This window comes from Leopardus geoffroyi, chromosome B2 (genome assembly GCF_018350155.1).
Source record: "Leopardus geoffroyi isolate Oge1 chromosome B2, O.geoffroyi_Oge1_pat1.0, whole genome shotgun sequence".
NCBI classification, from domain to species: Eukaryota; Metazoa; Chordata; class Mammalia; order Carnivora; family Felidae; genus Leopardus; species Leopardus geoffroyi.
Window position 1 is genome coordinate 101319519 of NC_059332.1, and position 21132 is coordinate 101340650.

Consider the following 21132-nt stretch of genomic DNA (forward strand, 5'->3'; position numbering starts at 1 on the left):
TGGCTGGCTGTCAGCCAGGGGCTTCTTTTAGCTCCCAGAGACTACTCGAGTTTTTTGTTTTATGTCCCTCTCAAAGGACCTTTGACAGCATGGCAGTTTATTATTATTTTTTTTTTTTAGCAGTTTAATGGGTACATTTTAGAGTCTTCCATTTTGTGTGGAATTAGATTCTCCCCTTCAAATGCTGTAGTTGGGGGCTCCTGGGTGGTTCATTTGGTTAAGCATCTGACTTCGGCTCAGGCCATGATCTCGCAGCTCATGGGTTCAAGCCCCGTGTCGGGCTCTGTGCTGACAGTTCAGAGCCTGCAGCCTGCTTCAGATTCTGTGTCTCCCTCTCTCTCTCTGTCCCTCCCCCACTTGTGTTCTTTCTCTCCTTCAAAAATACATAAACATTAAAAAACTAAAAAAAACAAAAAACCCAAGTGCTGTAATTATCATCGCTTCAAGTAAAACTTGAATATTGAAACCTCAAAAAAAAAAAAAACCAACAAAAACATAAGTTAACTCTCTCTATCCAGTTTGCAAAGAGAGTCTTATATGATGTAATGAATGTAATGATGGGGGTGGGACTATCCCATCATCTTTGCTTAATCCAGGGAGTGACGTTCCAACGCTTTGCCACACAAAGTCGCATCATCAGGAGAATTGCCATCTAATCCCCTTTGCCATATTCTGTCAGCGAGAAGCAAATCACAGGTTCTGCCCACATTCAATGGGAGGTGGGTGTATAGATTGTGACTCACTGGAGGTCACTTCGGGTAGTGTCTGCCTTACCGCTATATGTTCTACATCTGAGCTGAGTTCTACAGACTTTTAACCCACTGTCAGAAGGGAGCACAATTTCCTCTCAACCCAGACTCAGCTTTCTCTTTATCTTGCCACCAAAGCAGGCTGCTGGCCTCTCCTTCCCATTTCTCCTGTGTTCCACTGGAGGGAAGATGGGTGTACCCCTCTAATGGTCACTTTGAAGCCCATTGTCTTTGGACTTGAAATATTTTAAAGCCAGACACAGATATCAGAACAATGTCCATTGCTTGGATTACGTACGATTCCATTTTCTCCTAAGTATCAGTTTTCCTGAAGCCGGCAAGCACATATTTGAAAACAAAATGCTTGAGGGAATGATACTACATTAATCTCACCCTGGAGTTTGATGTTTCAGTGGACCAAGGGGGAACATACATTTTGCTGTGTTACTTCATTCTTTTTTTTAATTTCTGAAATAAACTGGGCAGACTGCATGCTGCTTCCAAACTATTGGAAGCTCTTCATCCTGTCTCAGTGGCATTAGCTGAAAACTGATGTCTTATATGGGGCATTAGTGCGAACACAATGCCATCTTTCAAGTAGAGGCAGGTGCTTTATTTCATGGCTCTATACTCCCAGGTTAGCTCTAAAGGAAGAAATTAGTCTCTCTCTCTCTCTCTCTCTCTCTCTCTTCCCCACATTTCCTCCCTCCCCTCCCTTCCTCTCACCTCTATTTCTCCTTTCTTGCTGTCTTCTCACTTCTATTTCCTGCATTGTTATTTTGATCTTTTCTAATAAGATAATGGATTGCTTGGTTCTTTGTATTAAATAAGACCGAGAGACTTGTAAAAGAAACTTAGTTAAATTTCCATTATTCCACGTCATAAGAAAGCTCTTCTAGGTGCAGTAACTTCTACAGTTTCTGCTTCATGTTTTAAATGTTATAAATCTGCAGGTTATCCCTGCCAATAACGTTGTGTCTGGATGGCTCCACCCCTCTGTGGAGTCTTTTCTTGGTGGCCTTGTGTCCTTTCACCAGGTGTCATGGATTATTTAAGTCCTGTGGGCAGGCATTTAAACACTCAGGTTGCCTTCAGACATTTATTTTTTTTCTTTAATTCAACCATGTGCTGATCACCTCTTATCAAGGGGAAGAAGATACACATATAAATGGGGGATGCATCATCGAACGATGGTGACATAATTAATAATGACACTTGAACAGTAATTCTTGAACATGTCCCTAGAACGCCTTCCCCACAAAATTGAATATCGGGAGAATGGCATGTTAATTCCCCTTCAAAAAGCCACGAATGGAGACTACAATCTTAGGGGCTAAAATTAACTTTATCTTGTCTGCCTCCCTTCCTCTCTTGCTCCCTTCTTCTCTTCCTTCTTTTTTTTTTAACGTTTATTTATTTTTGAGACAGAGAGAGACAGAGCATGAATGGGGGAGGGACAGAGAGAGAGGGAGACACAGAATCTGAAGCAGGCTCCAGGCTCTGAGCCATCAGCCCAAAGCCCGACGTGGGGCTTGAACTCACGGACCGCGAGATCGTGACCTGAGCTGAAGTCGGACGCTTAACCGACTGAGCCACCCAGGCGCCCCCTCTCTTCCTTCTTTAAAAAAATCTGGACTGGGATCTCAGCTGACAGCTCAATTAAGTGAAGTGAGCAAAGATTTCCCAGCTGTTGCCAGCTCAAAGGGCGTTACGTCCATAAAGAAAAAGCAGTCTTTCTAACCAGAAAGCACCAAAGATCTTGATCGTAGGCAGCACGGATCAGTGCAATCACGGGCATGGACAAGGAGTCAAGAATTTCTCTACATTGAATCTCTCTGTACAGAATATCTCTACATTGTGCCTTTAGAAAAAAATGGAAAGAAAATATCTGGCTCGCAGAGAACTTGTACTGAGTAATGAACTATAACAGTGCTCAGCACAGAGCAGGTGCTCAGTAAATACTTGTTTGCTGAAGTAACGTTTGATTTGAATGGACTCTAAAATGCCTTCATCTGACTAAGTGCCGTCTTACATCAGCTTTCTCAGAGTAGTGTTTCCATACAGGCAAACCTTCTAATCCCCAGTAAAAGAAAAGATTACATAAATATTCAGTAACTTGAAGTTTTAAGTAAATGCCCAGTGTCCTACCTCTAAACATGTCTGCAGATGATCTTGGTTTGCTCCCTGGAGAAGAACCAAATACTTTAGATAAGGGGGGAATATCCTCTCTCTCTGCTTGTATAGACTTGGCCTAACTTAAAAATAAATGTTTAGTTAAGATGATCTCCGGCTTGACCTTTCTGAAGGCACGGGAAGCTGGCTTGAGCATAGCTGTCCATGGCTATAGATTGGAATGTCTCAGTGTAGGTGGAACAGTGTTCTCAAGGGAAGCCCTTCCTCATTTACTAGCTGGGTATGTTAATACCCTTTGGTATTTACCTCAGTCTTCAACAAGTCAAAATCTGTGGGGTAATATATACAGTCGATAATTCTTAAACCAACATAATACACTGAGATGCTTGTAACTGATGAGTGAGTTAGGCTCAGCCTTCAGCACTATGATTAATCATATAAATTTGTAAAAGGTGCATAATCATAGCTAGTGGGAGAGACTGCTAACTGTGCTTACAGAATGTGCCTATTCCCTCCTATTTTCCTGGAGTCTTCTAGCTCAAAAGCTTTTGGGTTATGGATAGGTAAGTTGCATTTATCAACAACCAGTGGAAGAAGTATGATGTTGGTATTTAAATCTCATCTCTCATTTAATATTGGGCAAACATCTGCCCTTCTCTGAGAATTAATTTCTTTATCTTCTACCAGTGCAACATCAGGGGCTGAGTGAGATTTTTCATGTTGTCTCAGAACCATCAAAGACTCAAAGCTGGGAATATGTACCCCAAATTCTAAGCCCCAGGAACCACAGCTACTGAGACCTGCTATCTCTTTGCAGGGCTTGATAAGGATTATCCAGCAGACCTGGGGTTACTACTCCATTGTCTTTCACCTCCTCCTGATATTTAAAAACAACAACAACAACAACAACAACAACTGAGAAGAGGAGTCTTTTGAAGGAACAAAGTGTTCACTTTCTCTCTTCATCTCCTCCATTGAAGGAAAGAGAGGGAGGTCCAAGAGAATCGTTCATAAACTTGGGAGTGGCTAAGGAAAGGCAGACTGACACTTTATTCCCTGGTTGAATATCTGCTTATATAGCAGAGCTGATGAACTACCTCTGAGCTGTCAGGTGTGTAGGTAGGGCGTTTATAGAGGTGATGTACGTGCACTTGCATGTTGGGGAGGGGAATGTCAGGTGGAGATGTCATAAGATTCCTCATCACTCCCCCAGTTGACACGCGCCCCTTTCCAAGATATACTGAGATGGTTCCACATGTACTTGTTGCAAGCCTGGGAACTGACCAAGAAAATTAGACTGAGTTTGGGGATAACTGTCTCTAGAGGAATCCCACAGTGAAGGACAAAAGCATGTGACATGACAATGCTAGCTGGGGTCAGCCAAAGATGTGGACAAAATTAATTAGGAACTTCCAGTGCCCAGAGTTGTGGGTTGGAGGGGGCATACTGGAGAGCATGAAGCACATTGGAACCACAGGTAAGCAGGGAGGTATGCAGCCTTACTCTGCCCTGCTCCACCTCTAGAGGAGATAGTTCTGGAAAGAGGAGAAAGAGGGAAACTGATAAAGACCGTGCCCCTGGCTGGGGGAAGGGAGAAGAACATGATGAATTAGATGTAACATTAAGACTTAACCAAATAAACCCATGGACTAGGGCTAAGATGTGTGTGTGTGTGTGTGTGTGTGTGTGTGTGTGTGTGTGTGTGTGTGTTGTGTGTGTGTGTGTGTGGCGGGGGTGGAGGGGTCGGTCTAGCACAGATGGGGACAGTTATTGGAAGAAAATAAAATGGTTTCATATTTATAGTCTAATGAGTTTAGACTTTTCAATACCCCCATTTGCCTTCTTGTCCACGGTTCATGCTGCGAATCTCAAAATATAGTCTCTCTCACAGTCCAGTACTGTTTGTAACATATTTAATATGTGATTCCACCTCCCCCTCACATCTCAGTTACATAGATCCTTGAGATTTGTGTCAAATCCTACCTCTTTCCAGAAGTCTTCCTTAATAACCCCAGGTCCATTTTCCACCCTACCTCTTCTCCGTTGCCCTCTGTCATTTTGGCATTTTCTTTTGGATCCACCCTTGCGTTTTTCATTCTTTTCATTCCAGTGGACCACACACTACTTCGGGACCTCATGTAAACTCACCTTCAAAGTATTGCCACATGTTGCCAGGGACAACTGGTTGAGCCATTGCCGCATTTGGCGAGCCATGCGGTCTAAAACTTGACAACAGCAGCCCATGGGAGTATGTGTTTCTAAATTGCACAAGGACTCTGTCAGCTCACCAGGCGTGTGCCTGTGAGGTGATGAATGCTCAATGCTCAGCAGGAGCATCTTTTCCTAAGTTGTATAAAGGTGACCCTGCACTTTTTAACTGTCCCTTGCCCCCACCCTAGTCTCTCTTAATTTCAAATTCTTTTGTACCTGGCTGACAAATCAATTTCTCTTTTTTTACCTGAAGGAAATTTCTTTTTGTACATAAAAAAAGACACCCTTAAGGGCACCAGCAACATCACATATATTGGGTGTTGCTATAGAGGGGCTGAGCAGAGACTCAGCCTGGACATACAGTGAAATAAAATCTTCCTAGCACCGTGATTCTCAAACTTTAATGTGTACACAAATCACTATCAGATCTCATTAAAAGGCAGATTCTGTTTTGGAAGATCTGGGTGGAGTGTGAAATTCGGCATTTCTAACAAGTGCTTACGTGGTGCTAATGATGCTAGTCTGAGGACCACACTTTAGCAAGCAAATTTCATTGAATTCTCACAAAGATCCCTATGAGGTAGGTTTTATTCTTTTTAAAAAAATTTTTTTAAAGTTTGTTTATGTATTTATTTATGTATGCATTTATTTCTTTAGAGAACAAGCAGGGGAGGGGCAGAGAGAGAGAGAGAGAGAGAGAGAGAGAGACAGAGAGACAGAATCTGAAGCAGGCTCCAGGCTCTGAGCTGTCAGCACAGAGCCCAACAACGTAGGGCTGGAGCTCACAGACTGCGACATCATGACCTGCGAGATCATGAAGTTGGACACTCAACCGACTGAGCCACACAGGTGTACTGAGGTAGGTTTTATTCTTAATCCTGCTTTATGAATGACCAAACTAATAGTTGAACTGATTAAACGATTTGTTCAAGCTTGCATATCTTATAAATAAAGGAATAGGGACTCAAATTCAGTCCTGATTCAAGCAATAGCTCTCTCTCCCTTTTTTGTTTATTTATTTCCGAGAGACAGAGAGAGAGAGGGAACGAGAGGGGCAGAGAGAGAATCCCAAGGAGGCTCTGCTGTCAGCACAGAGCCTGACACGGGGCTCAAACCCACAAACCGTGAGATCATGACCCCAGCCGAAGTCGGACGCTCAGCTGGCCGAGCCACCCAGGCACCCCAAGCAACCTCTTTTAAATCACCATGGTGTATTCCCTCTAGAAGGGTCAGGACAGAAGAGAATTAACTTCAGGAAGGAGTTCTGTTCAGAAAGTAAGACAGGCAAACTTGGTAGTGGATTGGCCTTGAACTTCTCGGTTGAGTTGGTCAGGGACTCCTGCGCTGCAAGAAATGGAGTATGGGGCAGCAGGAACAAGAGGTTTGGGAGTTTGAAGGGTTGAGGGCAGCTGCAATGGGCCATGTGCTGGGGAATCAGCAGGAGGGAAGTTGAGTGGATTGAATTTGCCAAAGTACCAAATCAGTTGTTGCTAAACTCCATATTAGAATCACCTACGCATGTTTTTTTTAAAGCTTTCAAAGCTGAGGGCATACCCCAGACCAGTTAAATCAGTCTCTGGGGCTGGGACACAAACATCAATATTTTCTGAAGCTACCCAGGTAATTGCAAAGTACAGAATTTTGGAGAACCACTGCTGTTGACTATTTGCTTCTAATATGAAAGGGCACAGTCTTTAATTATTCATAAAGAGCCCAAGCAACACTGAAGAATGGTTTTGGGTTTTGGCATGGTTCAGGGTTTGGCAAACTTTTTCTGTATGGAGCCAGATAGTAAACAAAATGTTTTAGGCTTTGTAGGCCAAGAGGCAAATTTGAGGATATTATGTAAGCGCTTATGAAACAAGAGAGAAAACAGATTTCCACAAATTTTCTGATGAAATTCAAAATTTTACGGATGCTAAACTTGGAATTTCATATAATTTCTATGTGTGATGAACCATTATAGTTCTTTTGATTTTTCTAACCATTAAAAATTTAAAAAATTATTCTTAGCTTGAGGGCTGTACAGAAACAGGCAGCAGGCTGGATTTGGCCCCTGAGTTGAAGGGTTGAAATTTGCTGCCTCATGGTATAGTTAACGATGTAGCTTGATGAATCCAAGGAAGTCCTCAGACATGTGTATTTAAACAAAAACATCAGTATTCAAATGAGTGCTGTACCTGACTAGCAGTAAAACTAGCTTTTGGAAAATCATTATCCTTTCTGGGGACAGTGTACAAATCAAATGGCAACATTTTGAGACAAAGTCTACTTTATCCACATTTTTCATCATCATAAATTAAAATTAACTGGTTGAAAATATGGCTACACTATAGTCTACTGCATACAATAATATGCTTTGTAAATGATTCCAATACTTTATTTCTAAAATATCTTATGAAAAATGTAAATAGGATTTCAATTTGACTTAAAAACAGCTTGCGTTTAATCTAATGCCCACTCTTTCCAGGCCCTGATTTGCTAAAGAGCCCTGGTTGCAGAGTATAGCCCTCCTGGGTTTCTATTCTGTGTGTTTGGATGTAGGGATTATAGGTCAAAATTGCCATTTTATGGAAATGCTGTCCGTGTCATTAGGTAGATAGTCTGAAATGCATTAGAGGGTTATAAAAATCACTTTTTTTTTTTTTTACCCCTAAGTGAATTTCAAGGATTACTTAACTCCTCCAAAGTCACACATCTGGTAATGATCAGGGAGAAACTTGAACCCACATCATCTGACTCAGACTGCAGATGTTTATGCTTAGTCCATTGCACCACTCACACTTCACAATATTCTGCAAAAGGAAAAGCTGAGCCCTGCAGACACCATGTGTTAGAAGGTGTTGTGCATCTGGTCTGTTTGCTCCAGGCACCAGAATTTTTCACTGGTGTCAGGGGTACTAACTGGCTTAAATAGAGCACGCGTGCTCCCTCTCTCTCTTTAATGGCCCGATGCATCCATTTCTTTATTTTTATTATTTACTTATTTTTTACAATCTGATATCTCTTTTTCATAATGGCTACTGTTTCTATTAATTCTGAATAGTAAAACAAAAAATATGATGAAGTAAAAGAATAATTATATTTATACTTCAGAATGTGCTATGTCCATTTTCCCAGTTAAATGTAAATACGTATAAACAAATTTAAAAGCAATATAAAAACACACAGATATAGATATGACTATAGTGTGCTTACGATGTTCATTAATCAAACCCTACTTGTGTCTCCTTACATGTTTTCTGTGCTATTCGTGGGCTGTTTCCCATGAGTCACTATCAGTTGTCCTTCAAGGGCAGCAATGTGGTTAAAAATGGTCCTTTTGTTGCCACACCAAGGTCTTGTAGTTTAACAGTGTCATTTCCACTTAAGTAGAAGTTATGTGTAAATTGGCTAGGTTACTTATTTCATACTCCCTTGTTTTTCTTAAAGTTTTTTTTTATCTTAAAAACTACTATCCTGAGGAGTTAAGTCACAATACGAAAAAATGATTTTAAGTGAAAAGATATTATACTTACATAAAAAGAACACTGGGAATGTGTTTAAATTTGGTTAAGTACCTATATTGGTTAAGTACCTCTTAGGACATATACTCATATTACTGAGTATTATGTAATTATTAAGAGTTATGTATATAAATGAATTTATAATGGACTATGAAATGTTTTGTTAAAATGTGGATTATTTAAGCAAGATGAAAATGATAAATCCTACACATAATACAGTCATCAATCTGACTGTATATATTAACATGGAAACAAACTTATACACAAAAGAGACTGAAAAAAAAATAAACTAAAATGTTAACTAAGGATATATCTGAGGGCTAAGCTTACTGTTTTTTATCTTCTATTTTTACTTATTTCCCATGTGGAGCATGTATCACTATTCTAGAAATCTTTACATTCATTTTAAAAGAAATCCTATTGACTGATTCATTATCATAATTACCAAATATTTTATTATTCTGGGTTGTAACTGCCGTTACTCTATTATCTCGAGGCATTTTATAACTAGACCGCCCTGAATTATTGCATTAATAACTTCAGATAGTTTCTCATTAGCAAAAAAAATACAGTTAAAAATTTTAAAGAAAGGAATCTTAGGACCTGAAGTTCTAAAAATTATGCTTGTAATACATTTAGTTTAGTTTAGTTTAGTTCATTTATTTAGTTGGGTTTTTCCCCCCATATGTATGAAAATGTTCAATGCTGGTAGAAGTTACCAGAAAATAGAAAAAAACTCCTTCCCTTGAGTTTGTCTGCCTTGAGTATTTGCCAGGCGTTGAAGGGAGCCCTCTGCTGTTAGCTATATTTATTACAGTAAACTTTGATTTATATTGTTTTATGTCCTTCCTTGAACCTACTCAGGTTTTTAATGTTTCTGTTATGACTGTACATTTCACACAACAAAGAAAACATAAATTCCATGATGCCAGCTGGCACAGTTAATAATCCGTCAATTCTGTCCTTTTTGAACTATACCACAGCATCGGAACATCTGGCAGTTTCCAATTTCCATGTTAGAGTGGGGTTTTGACCTCTATTTCACTTTCAAATGGGTCTCTTCGGCAGAATAACTCTGCTTTCTCCATTAACTTCACCGCTCACACCCTTGACAGTGCATGTGAGGCTTTACACCTAGTGCTTTAGAAGGTGCTGTGCACTTGTCAGAGGAAGCTACCGTTCTGCTCTGCTCCCTTAATCGCCTTTGTTCATTGCTCCTATCCATTAACTACCAGCGCTCCTCGAATCTCCCTCTTTGGGCCTTTGGTTTTTAAAAATATCTTCCTCTGTTGCGTCTGAAGGCTCATCCACTTCCACAAGCCTAGTTATCAGTCTGAACTAATTGCTTCAGCTCTGTCCTCTCCAGGGCCCTGGAAGAGAAGCAGGCAACAAGGGGCCTTTGGGTGCCTGGTGCATGAGCACAGTGGTGTGTGTGTGTGTGTGTGTGTGTGTGTGTGTGTGTGTACACATAAAATACGGATAAAAAAGATAGAAAAATATATCTCCTTGCCTGTCTCCCTTCACTGGCATCAGGTATTCTCCACTCTCTGGGACTGAACTCTTGGGAAGACGTTTCTTCAGCACCTATGATTCTGAGTTTGCCCCTCTGCTTTTCTTTTTTTCTAGCCTCTCTCACTGTTTCCTTCCCTCTGCTCTGCATGTTCTTATCGCACGAGTCTTCCTAAGACACGCATCTTTAACCATTTCCCTCTCCTTTGAACATATCTTCCGTGCTTCTCTGTTGCTGAAAAGTTCAGTTTCAAATGTTTCACCCTGATATTCTAGGCCCTTTAAATTTTGACTTTCCTCTCCAGCCGAATATCTTGCTCCTAACAAGGCTATTCCGGCAGGCCGGCTTCCTGCCTCCCGCATTCTCCGTCCAGGTCTTCCGTTCTTACGCTAGTGTGGTCTCTTTTCAGTCCTGTTGAAAATGCTTTCTTTCAATGTACTTGTCCAAATCCAACTCCCATTTGAAAGACTCATATTTCTATCAACTTTTTCTCGAATAATCAGGCAACATGGATATAATCTTTTCTCAGCTACCTGTTCAGCATTTATTATGAGTTCCATGCATTAGAGTATTTTGTGGTTGTGGCATTTAATCTGATGCTAGTGTGTATTCTCTTGGGTGCTCTTAATTGTTCCTTTTATATCTTGTCTTACTCACAAGACTATATCTGTGCATATGAGGATAAGAATATAGTCAGGTATTTCACAGAGCGGTACCATGCTGGGCTTTATCAATGGCTTAAACTCTGGGCAATTCATTTCCTTCTTCTGTAAAATGGAAATAATGATGCTTCTGTACCTATCCCTTTTTGACACTTGAAGCTAAAATGAAATAAAGTGGGCAAAGGCTTCAAAGCTTTCACACTCAAGTATTACCACAATTATCACGATGCATAACCTCTCTTTTTCCCCCTGAAATACCACCTATTATAGGGTCATGGAATTTCCTTCTGAGGATAGAGTTAACCACCAAAAAGGGTCACAGCCATCATGAGGAACAGACACCGTCTCTCTGAAGGCGCATCAGATCTGCCAGAGTAAAAGACCAAGGTCAGTATCTTCAACTCAGGTCTTCATTTTTCTCATCCATAGATGTTGATAGTGTCTATTCACATTCACATCAAGGCTCTTGTAATATTAGTCTGCATTTACTGTTTATACTCCAGCAATCTTGGGTCAAAACTCACAAGTATACAGAAATTTCTTTCTAAAAGTGACCAAGGACGTCCTAATTATTTAATGGAATAGCTGCTCTTCATCCTTACCTCCTAGGCCTTTCTGTCACATTAGATGCCATTAAGTATAGTTGTAAAATAAGGTTTGAAGAAACGGAGATGTTCCAATACAAGAGATCATGAAGGAGAAGACATATTTGACTGCATTAGAGTGGAAGACATGTCTACATCAATAATTTAAAAAAACAAATGAAAAGGCAAACAAAAAACTTGGAAAATATTTGCGTTGTCTTTGACAATCCTATTAATATCCTCAGATTAAAACCTTAAATAACATGGGAAAAGATAAACACTGTAATAGGAAAATGGGCAAATGTTACAAACATACAAATCACAGAAGAGAAAATATAAATATCACATGTATAATGCTCAACTTCACTAATAACGTCAATGGCTAGTTTTAGGTCCCATTTTTTTTCCTCTTTGAAATGTTGCAAAGTATATTAAACTTCTTTTGAACAGGTTCTGTAAAAAATTCTGATTAACCTGCCCAGAGTCCTTCATGTTGGACCCAGAATGGTGGACCTCGTCTGCATTGTACTTGCCTGAGAGAATCAGCTGGGCACAAGTTTTCCTTTTTTCCCAGAATGCAATGGGGCATGTGCATCCTAACACCAATCTTGAAAATAGCATTAGCTTCCAAAGGCATGTCTATATCAACTTATGCCTTTAATAAAGTGTATCTGCCATCTCTCCTCCAATAAAGAATAAAATCTGAGAATGACTGATAAAATCGTGCCCGGTCTTGTTGAGAGAATGAGTGATGGGTTGTTTAAGAAGGCAAAAAACAAAAAAGGAAATTTCATTTCCATCTAAACACTGCTTTGTGTCTACACTGTAGGTTTGTATCCTTGGTTCAAGGTTACAGATCTTCCCAATGATACATTAGCTGTCAAATATAAAGTCTTAGGCCATGTTGCCAAGAGCATTCTTATTGCCTTGAACATTCTTTTTTTCCCCCTACTATATTAAAAAATGCCCTTTGGGACATGGGTCTGGAAAAGTATTCCTTTTTTTAGAGTTACTAATTTCAAATGGAACTGACATTGCAAAGATCCTACAAATATTCTCTTCTGTTCTCATAAATTAGGCACCATTATCGAGTATAATGTGCCAGACATTTTATATACACAATTCATTTAATATTATGATAATGCTAGATAGAATAGGGTGTTTTTGTTTTTGTTTTTTGTTTTTGCCTTTTTAAAAATTATCTATCTATCTATCTATCTATCTATCTATTTATTTACATTTCACAGAAGAAATGTAAATTCAATGTAGAATCCATGTCTCAGATAAAATAAATCACTTAAAAGTTTAAGCTACTGAGACGCCTCCTCTCAGGTAAGCTCAAGTTTGTCTGGCTCCAGAGTCCACATTTTTCTACCTAACCTCATTTTTTGCTGTTTCTTTTCAATTCTGTAACTTTCATACTATGTTTAGCTTAAAATCAACACAAAGCTTATCATGTATCCTCAGCGGTAATTGATAAGGTGCTTTGGAATTCTGTAGATTGTGGGGGTCTTTTCTGATGGTTTCCACTGACCCTATAAAATGATGTACCTACTGCATTTGGAAACATCTGGAAGCTCTTATCAATCATGAAAAAGTTGAAGAACTCCCATTCTGAAAAGAAGAATAAAATTGAGCATCTGCAGCATCTCAGAAAGCAGTGTGATTTTAGGCCGGTTATGGTCACAGCAAGATCACTGTTATGAAATTTATTTTTATCTTCTGAGTTCTCAGGGGTATTTATGGCAGGCTTGGACAGAAGTCTTATTAAGGAAGATTCCTGTCTGGCCATCCATGCAATTTATTTTGAATGCTCTGGCTTGACTCTCCCTTGGGAGTTCTCTTTAGTGTAGAGATTCTAGTATTATTTGATTTAATGATGTTTGGACATGGTGGGCTGCCTAATCAGTACCAGATAGAATACAAGGAAAATTTTCTTCTTTTTACAGAGCTCACAGTTATGGCAGGGGATATGCCTCTGCTGGGTTCAAGTTTTGGCTTTGCTACTTGATAGCTACGTGACCTTGGCAAGTCAGTTGACATCTCTGAGCCTCAGTTCTCTTATCTTGTATAATAATAATAATACCCATAGCATTGTTGTACAAGATGTAAAATAATAAACATAAAAGCATTTTTTTAAACTTTAAAACTACTGTACCCAGGGGTGCCTGGGTGGCTCACTTGGTTAAGCATCTAACTCTTTCGGCTCAGGTCATGATCTCGCGGTTCGTGATTTCAAGACCCGCATTGGTCTCTGTCCTGGCAGTGTGGAGCCTGCTTGGAATCCTCCTCTCTCTCCCTCTCTCTCTGCCCCTCCCCTACACTCTGTCTCTCAATAAATAAATAAGCTTTAAAAAATAAAAGTATCGTACACAAAGATAAATAACTCACTTTAAAAATGGACAAGTGATCTGAATAGATGTTTCATTAAAGAATACCTACAAATGGCCAATAACTACATGAAAAGACGCTCAACATCATTAGTCGTCAAACCCACAAGGAGATACCACTTTACACTTATGAATAAAATAGCTATAATAAAAAAGCCAGATGAGAATAAGTGTTGTTGAGGATGTGGAGAAATAGGGATCCTCACACATTGCTGGTGGGAATGCAAAATGGTACAGATTCTTGGTAGAACGGCCTGGAAGTTTCTTTTAGTTTAACATAGTGGCCACATGATTCAGCAATTTTATTTCTGGTTATATACCCCAAAGAAATAAAAGTACATGTCCACAAAAAAAAAAAAAAAAAAAAAAAACCTGTACATGAATGTTCATGGGCATTATACTTAATATCCAAAGGTGGAAACAGCTCAAATATCTATCAGCAGATGAATAGATAAATAAAATGTGGTATATTCATAGAATAGAATATTACTTGGCAATAAAAACTAATGAAGTATTGCTATGTGCTATTACTTGGACAGACTTTGAAAGCATGCTAAGTGGAAGAAGCCAGTCACAGCGAATCACATATTGTATGATTCAACTTAGATAAAATGCCCAGAGTAGACAAATCTGTAGGTACAGGAAGTAGGTTGGTGTTTGCCTATGGTTGAGGGGTTGGGGGCAAATGAAAAGTGACAACTCATGGATATGGGTTTTCCTCGTTAGGGTGATGAAAATATTCTAAAACTGATTTGTGTAATAGTTGTACAACTTTGTGACTATGCTAACAACGATTGTAAATTTCAAATGGGAGAAATGTGTCCTAGGTATGTGAGCTATAGCTGAATAAAGCTGTTATTATAAAAGTACCACACTGTATAAGTCTATATTACCATTTGTTCTATTTTTATATTTGTCCTTTATCACAGCCATAATAGACTGGCATTCTCAGCTTTTGGCTCTAAGCTAGAGACAAAGTACACTATCCATTTCTTGTGAACTCTCATATCAGAAGGTTTTCTCAGGTACGGTAGTTCAAAAAGGAATGCCACCAGCTTAGCTTTACTGCAAGAAGTCCCAGGAACACCTGTTCCAGGTCAGCTTCTCACCTGGTTAGTCCACATCGATTATCATCCCATGGAATTGGTTCAATCAGGAGAAAATGGCATCAAGGTGAACCCTTCCCGATTTTCCATTTCTCTAAAATAATTTCCCATGGTTCCTGGGGAATCGATCTATTTTATGTTCAGCATTTTGCTCTTAGAAACTATTTTGTTTGTAGGCTTCTAATTGAAACCAAGTCATCCTCCCCAAAATCACAAAAAACAACTCTGGCCCACAGCAATTGGTTCGGTAGATTATAATACACTTTTATTTATCTTTTCTCAGTACATTGCATGGTCTGCAAGGATAAGAAGTTCTGTTTTATTTAATTTTGTATTCCGTGGGCTTGACACATAGTCAGGGCTCAGCAAGTGGTTCACTGAATGATGAATCAATAAATGAATGCAGAAAACAAGGTGAGCAGAAATAGTGACACTTACCTGACACATGGGCCACAAAGACAGCCATGCCAATTTGGGTGAATATTGCTCAGGAAGTGATATTCTCAGGCGGAACATGGAGGGTTTTGTTATTCACGAGTTAGCTTTTCAGACCACGGAAAGTAGAAATTTGTAGTCAATTTGAACTTCACAGGCTTTGACAAAGGTGGGATTGTAGGAGCAATTTCTTAGTGAGTGAGTGAGCCTAACTGGCCCCCATCGAGGGCATTTAAAGTTAGTGTGCAAGCATCTACTTAGCTTCTCATCAGAGAAAGGGAGGGGAAATAATTACTTGTTGTATTCCAGAATCCTGGAGATTCTGGAAGGCCTTCAGGAGCATCCCCTGAGAAATGTCCATGACCTATACGGCCAAAAATAATATTGAAAGAATAGCTAATGGAGGGTAGATACAAAATTGGGATTGTGCTAGAATTGAGTGGATTAGGAGGAAACTATCTGGGCAGGTTGCTATGAGGCAGTGTGCTGGGGCCTCAGGAGAAGCCACCGGCACTTTGGGTCACTGCATTTACTTGGGCTCACCCAGCTGCGTCACACGCCCCGGGGCCATTGTCTGCTGTGTCAACTCCAATCCACCACCACCTGGAAAGTGTGAAACTTGGTCCACAGAAGACCACTGAAAAGGGTTAAATCCTAAAGGCACATGCGTCTGGCAGCAAAAGGGCAATTTGTAAAGGAACTCAGTTCACAGGCGTTGACCCCTGCCTCTCTCCTCATTTTCACACCTCAGACTGCAGGATGATGTGTGAGGATTCCTTTCTCTTTAGTTTCCCTCCTCCAGAAAGAGTAAACCTTTATCTTTCATCCTGTATTACCTGGCCAGCTATTTACAGATAAGGCCAGTGTCTCCTTCCCGGATCTGCAGAGCAGACCCTGATAGGCTGATTGTTTCCTCACTGTACATACTCACGGATGGTAGGGAAATTGTATCATTTTCCGCTAACACATCTGAGTCCGATCGTACCTACTGACGTAGTAACTTATTTACCTTTTGGCATAATGAGGAATTTGAGTTTCCATTATAGTTTATTTTATTCCATTATAAATGCCTAAATTTTCCTGGGATATATGCTAAGCAGCCTAATTCTTTGATCATTCCTTTCTTATTTTATTCCATTTTATTCCATTATAAATGCCTAAATTTTCCTGGGATATATGCTAAGCAGCCTAATTCTTTGATCATTCCTTTCTTATTCAAAGCTGCTTCTCTCTGAGCAGGGAAGCTCCAGGAACAAACTGGAAATCAGGACGTGTTTGGATGGAAGAGAAGCAGAGTGCAACCGTCCGTCTGCCTCATTCTCTGATGTAAGTGAAGATACCTCGGTTCCATTAGCTGAAGTGTCCATTAGCTAATCAAGAATTTAAGCTGAGTGTTCCAAAGAGTGGAAACATGAGGCACGGCTGGGGCAGGACCTGGTCACTCAACAAATATTTGTTATCTGCCTAAGCACTGGGAATACCAATAAGAGTGAGATGAATTTTTTGCCCTCAAGTCATTCATGATGTATTGGGGAAGACAGACAAAAATCAATGAGGGTGCCAGGTGCTATGAAAGAGGCAAGCCATAAGCACTAATGGGGGCAGGGGCGGTCTGGAGGCACCTCACATTCCAAATCCCGGAGACCCGAGACTCAAAGCGGGGACAAAGGCAAATTCAAAAAGCACCCCCCCCGCCCCCCCCCCCCCCCCCCCCCGCCACCATCTGGTGGTTAAGATGCAAATCAAACATCTTTAATTTAAACTTTAGCATTTGGAGATATGTCCTTGAGGCTCAAATGTAAAGAATATGTGCTCACAGATGAAGCTTTCCCTGCTGATTCAAAGGAAGCCAACTTGAGCCCCGTGAAGCCTTTTGATGTGGGGAGTAATCACTGTTTGTTTTCTCTGTGACCACAGAGAATTCAAGCAAAGCCTTTTTTGGAGCAATAACAATAGCTATTCTTTTAAATACTCCCTGCATTTCCTATTCTGTTAGGTACTTGGCATATGATTTCTATAGAAATCCCGTAAAATAGTATTAGTTTACCTACTTGGCAGAAAAGAAAACAGAAAGAGAGAGAGGTTAATTTAGTAATTTAGTTGCTCAGATAGTTTTGGAGCAAGGGTTTTAGTCCATGATGCACTGCCTCTAGAAATCCCTGCTTTTAGTTATATCAAACCTGCAAATTATAATCTTAATCTAATTTGTCAGTGCCTGCAAATACTTCCTGAACAATGTCTCTAAAATGCTTTAAAATGCTTACTTTTAAGTTTTAAAAAAAATTTTTAATGTTTATTTACTTGAGAGAGAGAGGGGGGAGGGGAGGGGCAGAGAGAGAGAGAGGGAGACACAGCATGTGAAGCAGGCTCCAGGCTCTGAGCTGTCAGCACAGAAGTTGGACACTTCTGAGCCGAAGTCGGACACTTAGCCGACTGAGCCACCCAGGCGCCCCATCTTTTTTTTTTTTTTTTCAGGCAAAGGCATGTGACATTTCTGCCACTGACGTGAACCAAGGGAGGGCTTGTTATGTTAGAGCGATTGTCAAAATTGGATACATTCTTAGCGGTGACAGTCAGGGGGAGAAATTCTTCTGGAGACCACACTACAAATATTGTTTTGAATTTAGAGTCATTGCCGTCCATTTTCTCTGCAGGGTGTGTAGGGGTTAGTGCACATTTCTTGGTTTCTGATGTTTTTCTGTAAGGTTCTGATTTAAAAGTTCATTTCCTTACACACCAGGAGCAGTGTTTGTAGGTCAAGCTCCCAAAGTGTGAAATACTTGAACTCTCTAGGAAATATCCTGGGCATATGATTTAACTTTTGGCTGACTAGGTCTTGACTGGGGACATTGGAAAATATGAAACAGGGAGAAAGGACCTCCAACCACTGGTGCAGGGACCTCATTTTGTATCTGGCCTGAATGGCATAATTAAGAATCTTAATAGCTTTTTGGCAGTCATCTTACTTCTTGATTACTGCATCCTCTCACTGCTTCTGCACGAAGCTGAATCCAGAGTGTATCTGCCTTCTCTGTTCCCATGCTCAGGAGAATAAACACTCTGGATGAAAAGCCACACCACCTGCAGATCAGGGACACTGCAGACACTTGGTCTCCAGTCTCGGCTCGGTCCTCAGAAATTCTTGTCAGTGCTTATACTTGTTCAGAGTGTCCAGGTCCCTCAAAGATTCCCCACACTCACCGAAGTCCTTCTGACCCCCTTTAGTGCCCTCTTCTTCTGTCTCAGCAGATGACCTTGCTGCCCAGACACCGTGGACATTTAGGTCTCAGGTAAGCCCATCATCAGCCACCAGTTGAGTACCTAATGCTTCCTTCTGTCGACACCCACGCATGTTCCAAGATCTGTCTTCTGGTCTCAGAGAATGCCTCACTCCTTTCTCAAGTCCAAGTCCACTAGGACACGGACCTACGTCAACTGCCCCCAGGCCCCTCGGAACTCTATGGCATCTCATTCCTAGGTCATTGTCCCACTCTCCTGCCTCTCCAGCCTTGCCCTCCCCAAGGCTCCTAGAAAAATAAACTGGCCATTCCCTTTTCAGCTACCATCAAGGCTCTCTCTTCTTTGAGAATTCAGATGGTCAAGGGAGTGGGCTTAACCCCTAACTTTGCTTTCTTACTTCATACAGGTATCTGGCTTTTGTCCCCACCATTCCTTAACTTCTCTCACTATGGTCACCAAAAGCCCCTCATGGCCAAGATACAACTGACCTTTTTTGGTCCTCCTGGGTCTGTGTGTGGCACTTGGCTCAGTTGACCACTCCCTCTCTTTAAAAACATTCTGTGTATTTCCTTGGTTTCTCCAATACTCTGCCCTTCTGGTTTTCCCCATTCCAGCCTGGTTGTGCTTCCCTCCATCTTTCATCACTTAAAAGTTCACTGAAGGCAGCATTGGGTGGTACAAGAGTGAGAGTTTCTGAATTAGATCGTCTCTTACTATTTGTGCTTCCATAGATTCTTAACCCCTCCGTATCCCAATTTCCTCATCTTTTAGAACGAAATTAACAACGTTTCACATTGTTATGAGGATTGACTCAGATAAATGCCTGTAAAGTACTTTGTATGGATTTTTCATTTCAAAAGGAAAATTTAATTGCTAAGAGCTAACACAATCATATCAAGAAGCATTTCAAATAAAATATTATACTTTCCAATCTGCAATAGCAGCTCATCCAGATTCCACCATGCTTTAGATTTTTCCAACTGTAAATATCCTAAGAACTATTTGGACCACGAATTTGTTGTGACAGCGCCGGTTCAAATTTTTTACTTATAAAGAAACATTTAGCAGGATTTCTGAGCATCTAAGACTGTTATAAAATAACTGGACGTCTAGTTTGCGTGATTATCTGAAGCTTTTTTTTCTTTTAAACAAAGCTGTTATTACTAAACAGAAGATTCAAAACCACAAAAAATCTCAAAAGCCTTGTTTGGAATCACAAACAAATTTTGTTTAACTTGTTTTCATAATAAAAGCAAGCCATTATTAAATCTTTGGAAAAAATAGGTACATTGAACTTTTCTTTCCAATAAATTAATATAATTTCCGGAGATTTACTGGCTCTTAAATACAAATATGGTTGATTTCAAACCTATGTGTGGAGCTCATCATAAAGCACCACCACTAAAATGCTCCTAAAAATTGAGATACATGAGTAACAGAAAAATCTGTTAGTTCTGACCTGGTATTTCTTCTATTTCTTATTTGACTGTTTTAGAAAATTAAAAACCTATATCAACATTTCAGATTTCTGATGCACATTTTTTCCCTAAATCTCAACTTCACTATCTGTGGTCAAAGTTTACAGATTCTCCTGAAGGTGCATTAACCATTTAGAATGTTAAGACATTGTTTAGTGAATTTTTTAAATTCCCTAAATTGCAAGCATTTTGGTTCTCTGGATTCTTTGATCTTGGAACATCACATCAATGGGACGAGGCCAAGCGTTCCATGTTTTAGAGGCTATGCCCATTTTGGCCTTACTAGGATGACCTATTATCTTGATTTGCTCGGGGCAGTCCTGGTTTTGGCAGTGAAAATCCCTTGTGCTGAGAAATTCCCTGGTCCCGGGCAAACCAGGCCAATCGGCCACCCTAGGCTCAGCCAAATCCTCCGTGTGAACAGACCAAAATTTTCTCCTTGTTTCAAACAACAACAACAACAGCAGCAGCAACAGCAACAACAACAACAACAACAACAACAACGAAAACCACCACCACAAGACGAAACAAAAACAACCCCTCGTACTTTCAACTCACTGTCCCTAATTAGAAACTAAAGACATTGATTGCATGTTGCAAACAGCTCAGCCAGGTTTATTTATGTGCTTTATTTCGCGTTTCTTTTTCTTACAACCTGAAGCTGAATGTTACAAGTCAACATTCTCAGATCAAAGTGAATCAAGTTGGGCCTACCGTTTTTGAGCATCAGATGTCTGAACAGGTTCTATGTCTGTATCAACAGCACTTTCGTCTTTAACATCCACTCAGCACTTAGAAATTGGACTTCTGATTAAAACTGTAAGCATCCTTGCATCTGGTGATCTAAGACCACCAGTCATTATGAGTAGGTCCAACTCCTGACTTTTTGTGGGAAGAGTATTCACATTTTTGTTGATTTCACTTACAGTTTACTGACCACTGAAAGGTGCGTCTTTTACTCCCCCTGGAGGAGACCAAAAACTGCCTCAGTTTCTAGGACATCCCACATGGAGGAGACCCAGTGAAAGCTGGCAGAAAGTGGCAGGGCCATGGAGTGACTCCCCCCCGCGCCCCCCCCCCCCCCCCCCAGCCATCTCTGCTTCCCGGTGCAATTTAAGGTAGATGAAT

General features: G+C 40.3%; 2 long non-coding RNA genes across 2 annotated transcripts in view; both read left to right on the forward strand.

The window, feature by feature from the left end:
• Positions 1-2338: 2338 nt before the first annotated feature.
• Positions 2339-5793, forward strand: LOC123608877. The gene is made up of 3 exons (XR_006717487.1): positions 2339-3993; positions 4993-5673; positions 5751-5793. It is a non-coding gene; the product is annotated as an uncharacterized LOC123608877 (long non-coding RNA).
• A 109-nt stretch (positions 5794-5902) lies between these two features.
• The window catches only part of LOC123608879, a 28692-nt gene continuing 13462 nt past the window's right edge, over positions 5903-21132 (forward strand). Inside the window, exons 1-3 of the long non-coding RNA XR_006717489.1 lie at positions 5903-5952; positions 11042-11158; positions 16526-16612. This is a non-coding gene — a long non-coding RNA (uncharacterized LOC123608879). The remainder of the gene's footprint in view (positions 5953-11041; positions 11159-16525; positions 16613-21132) is intronic.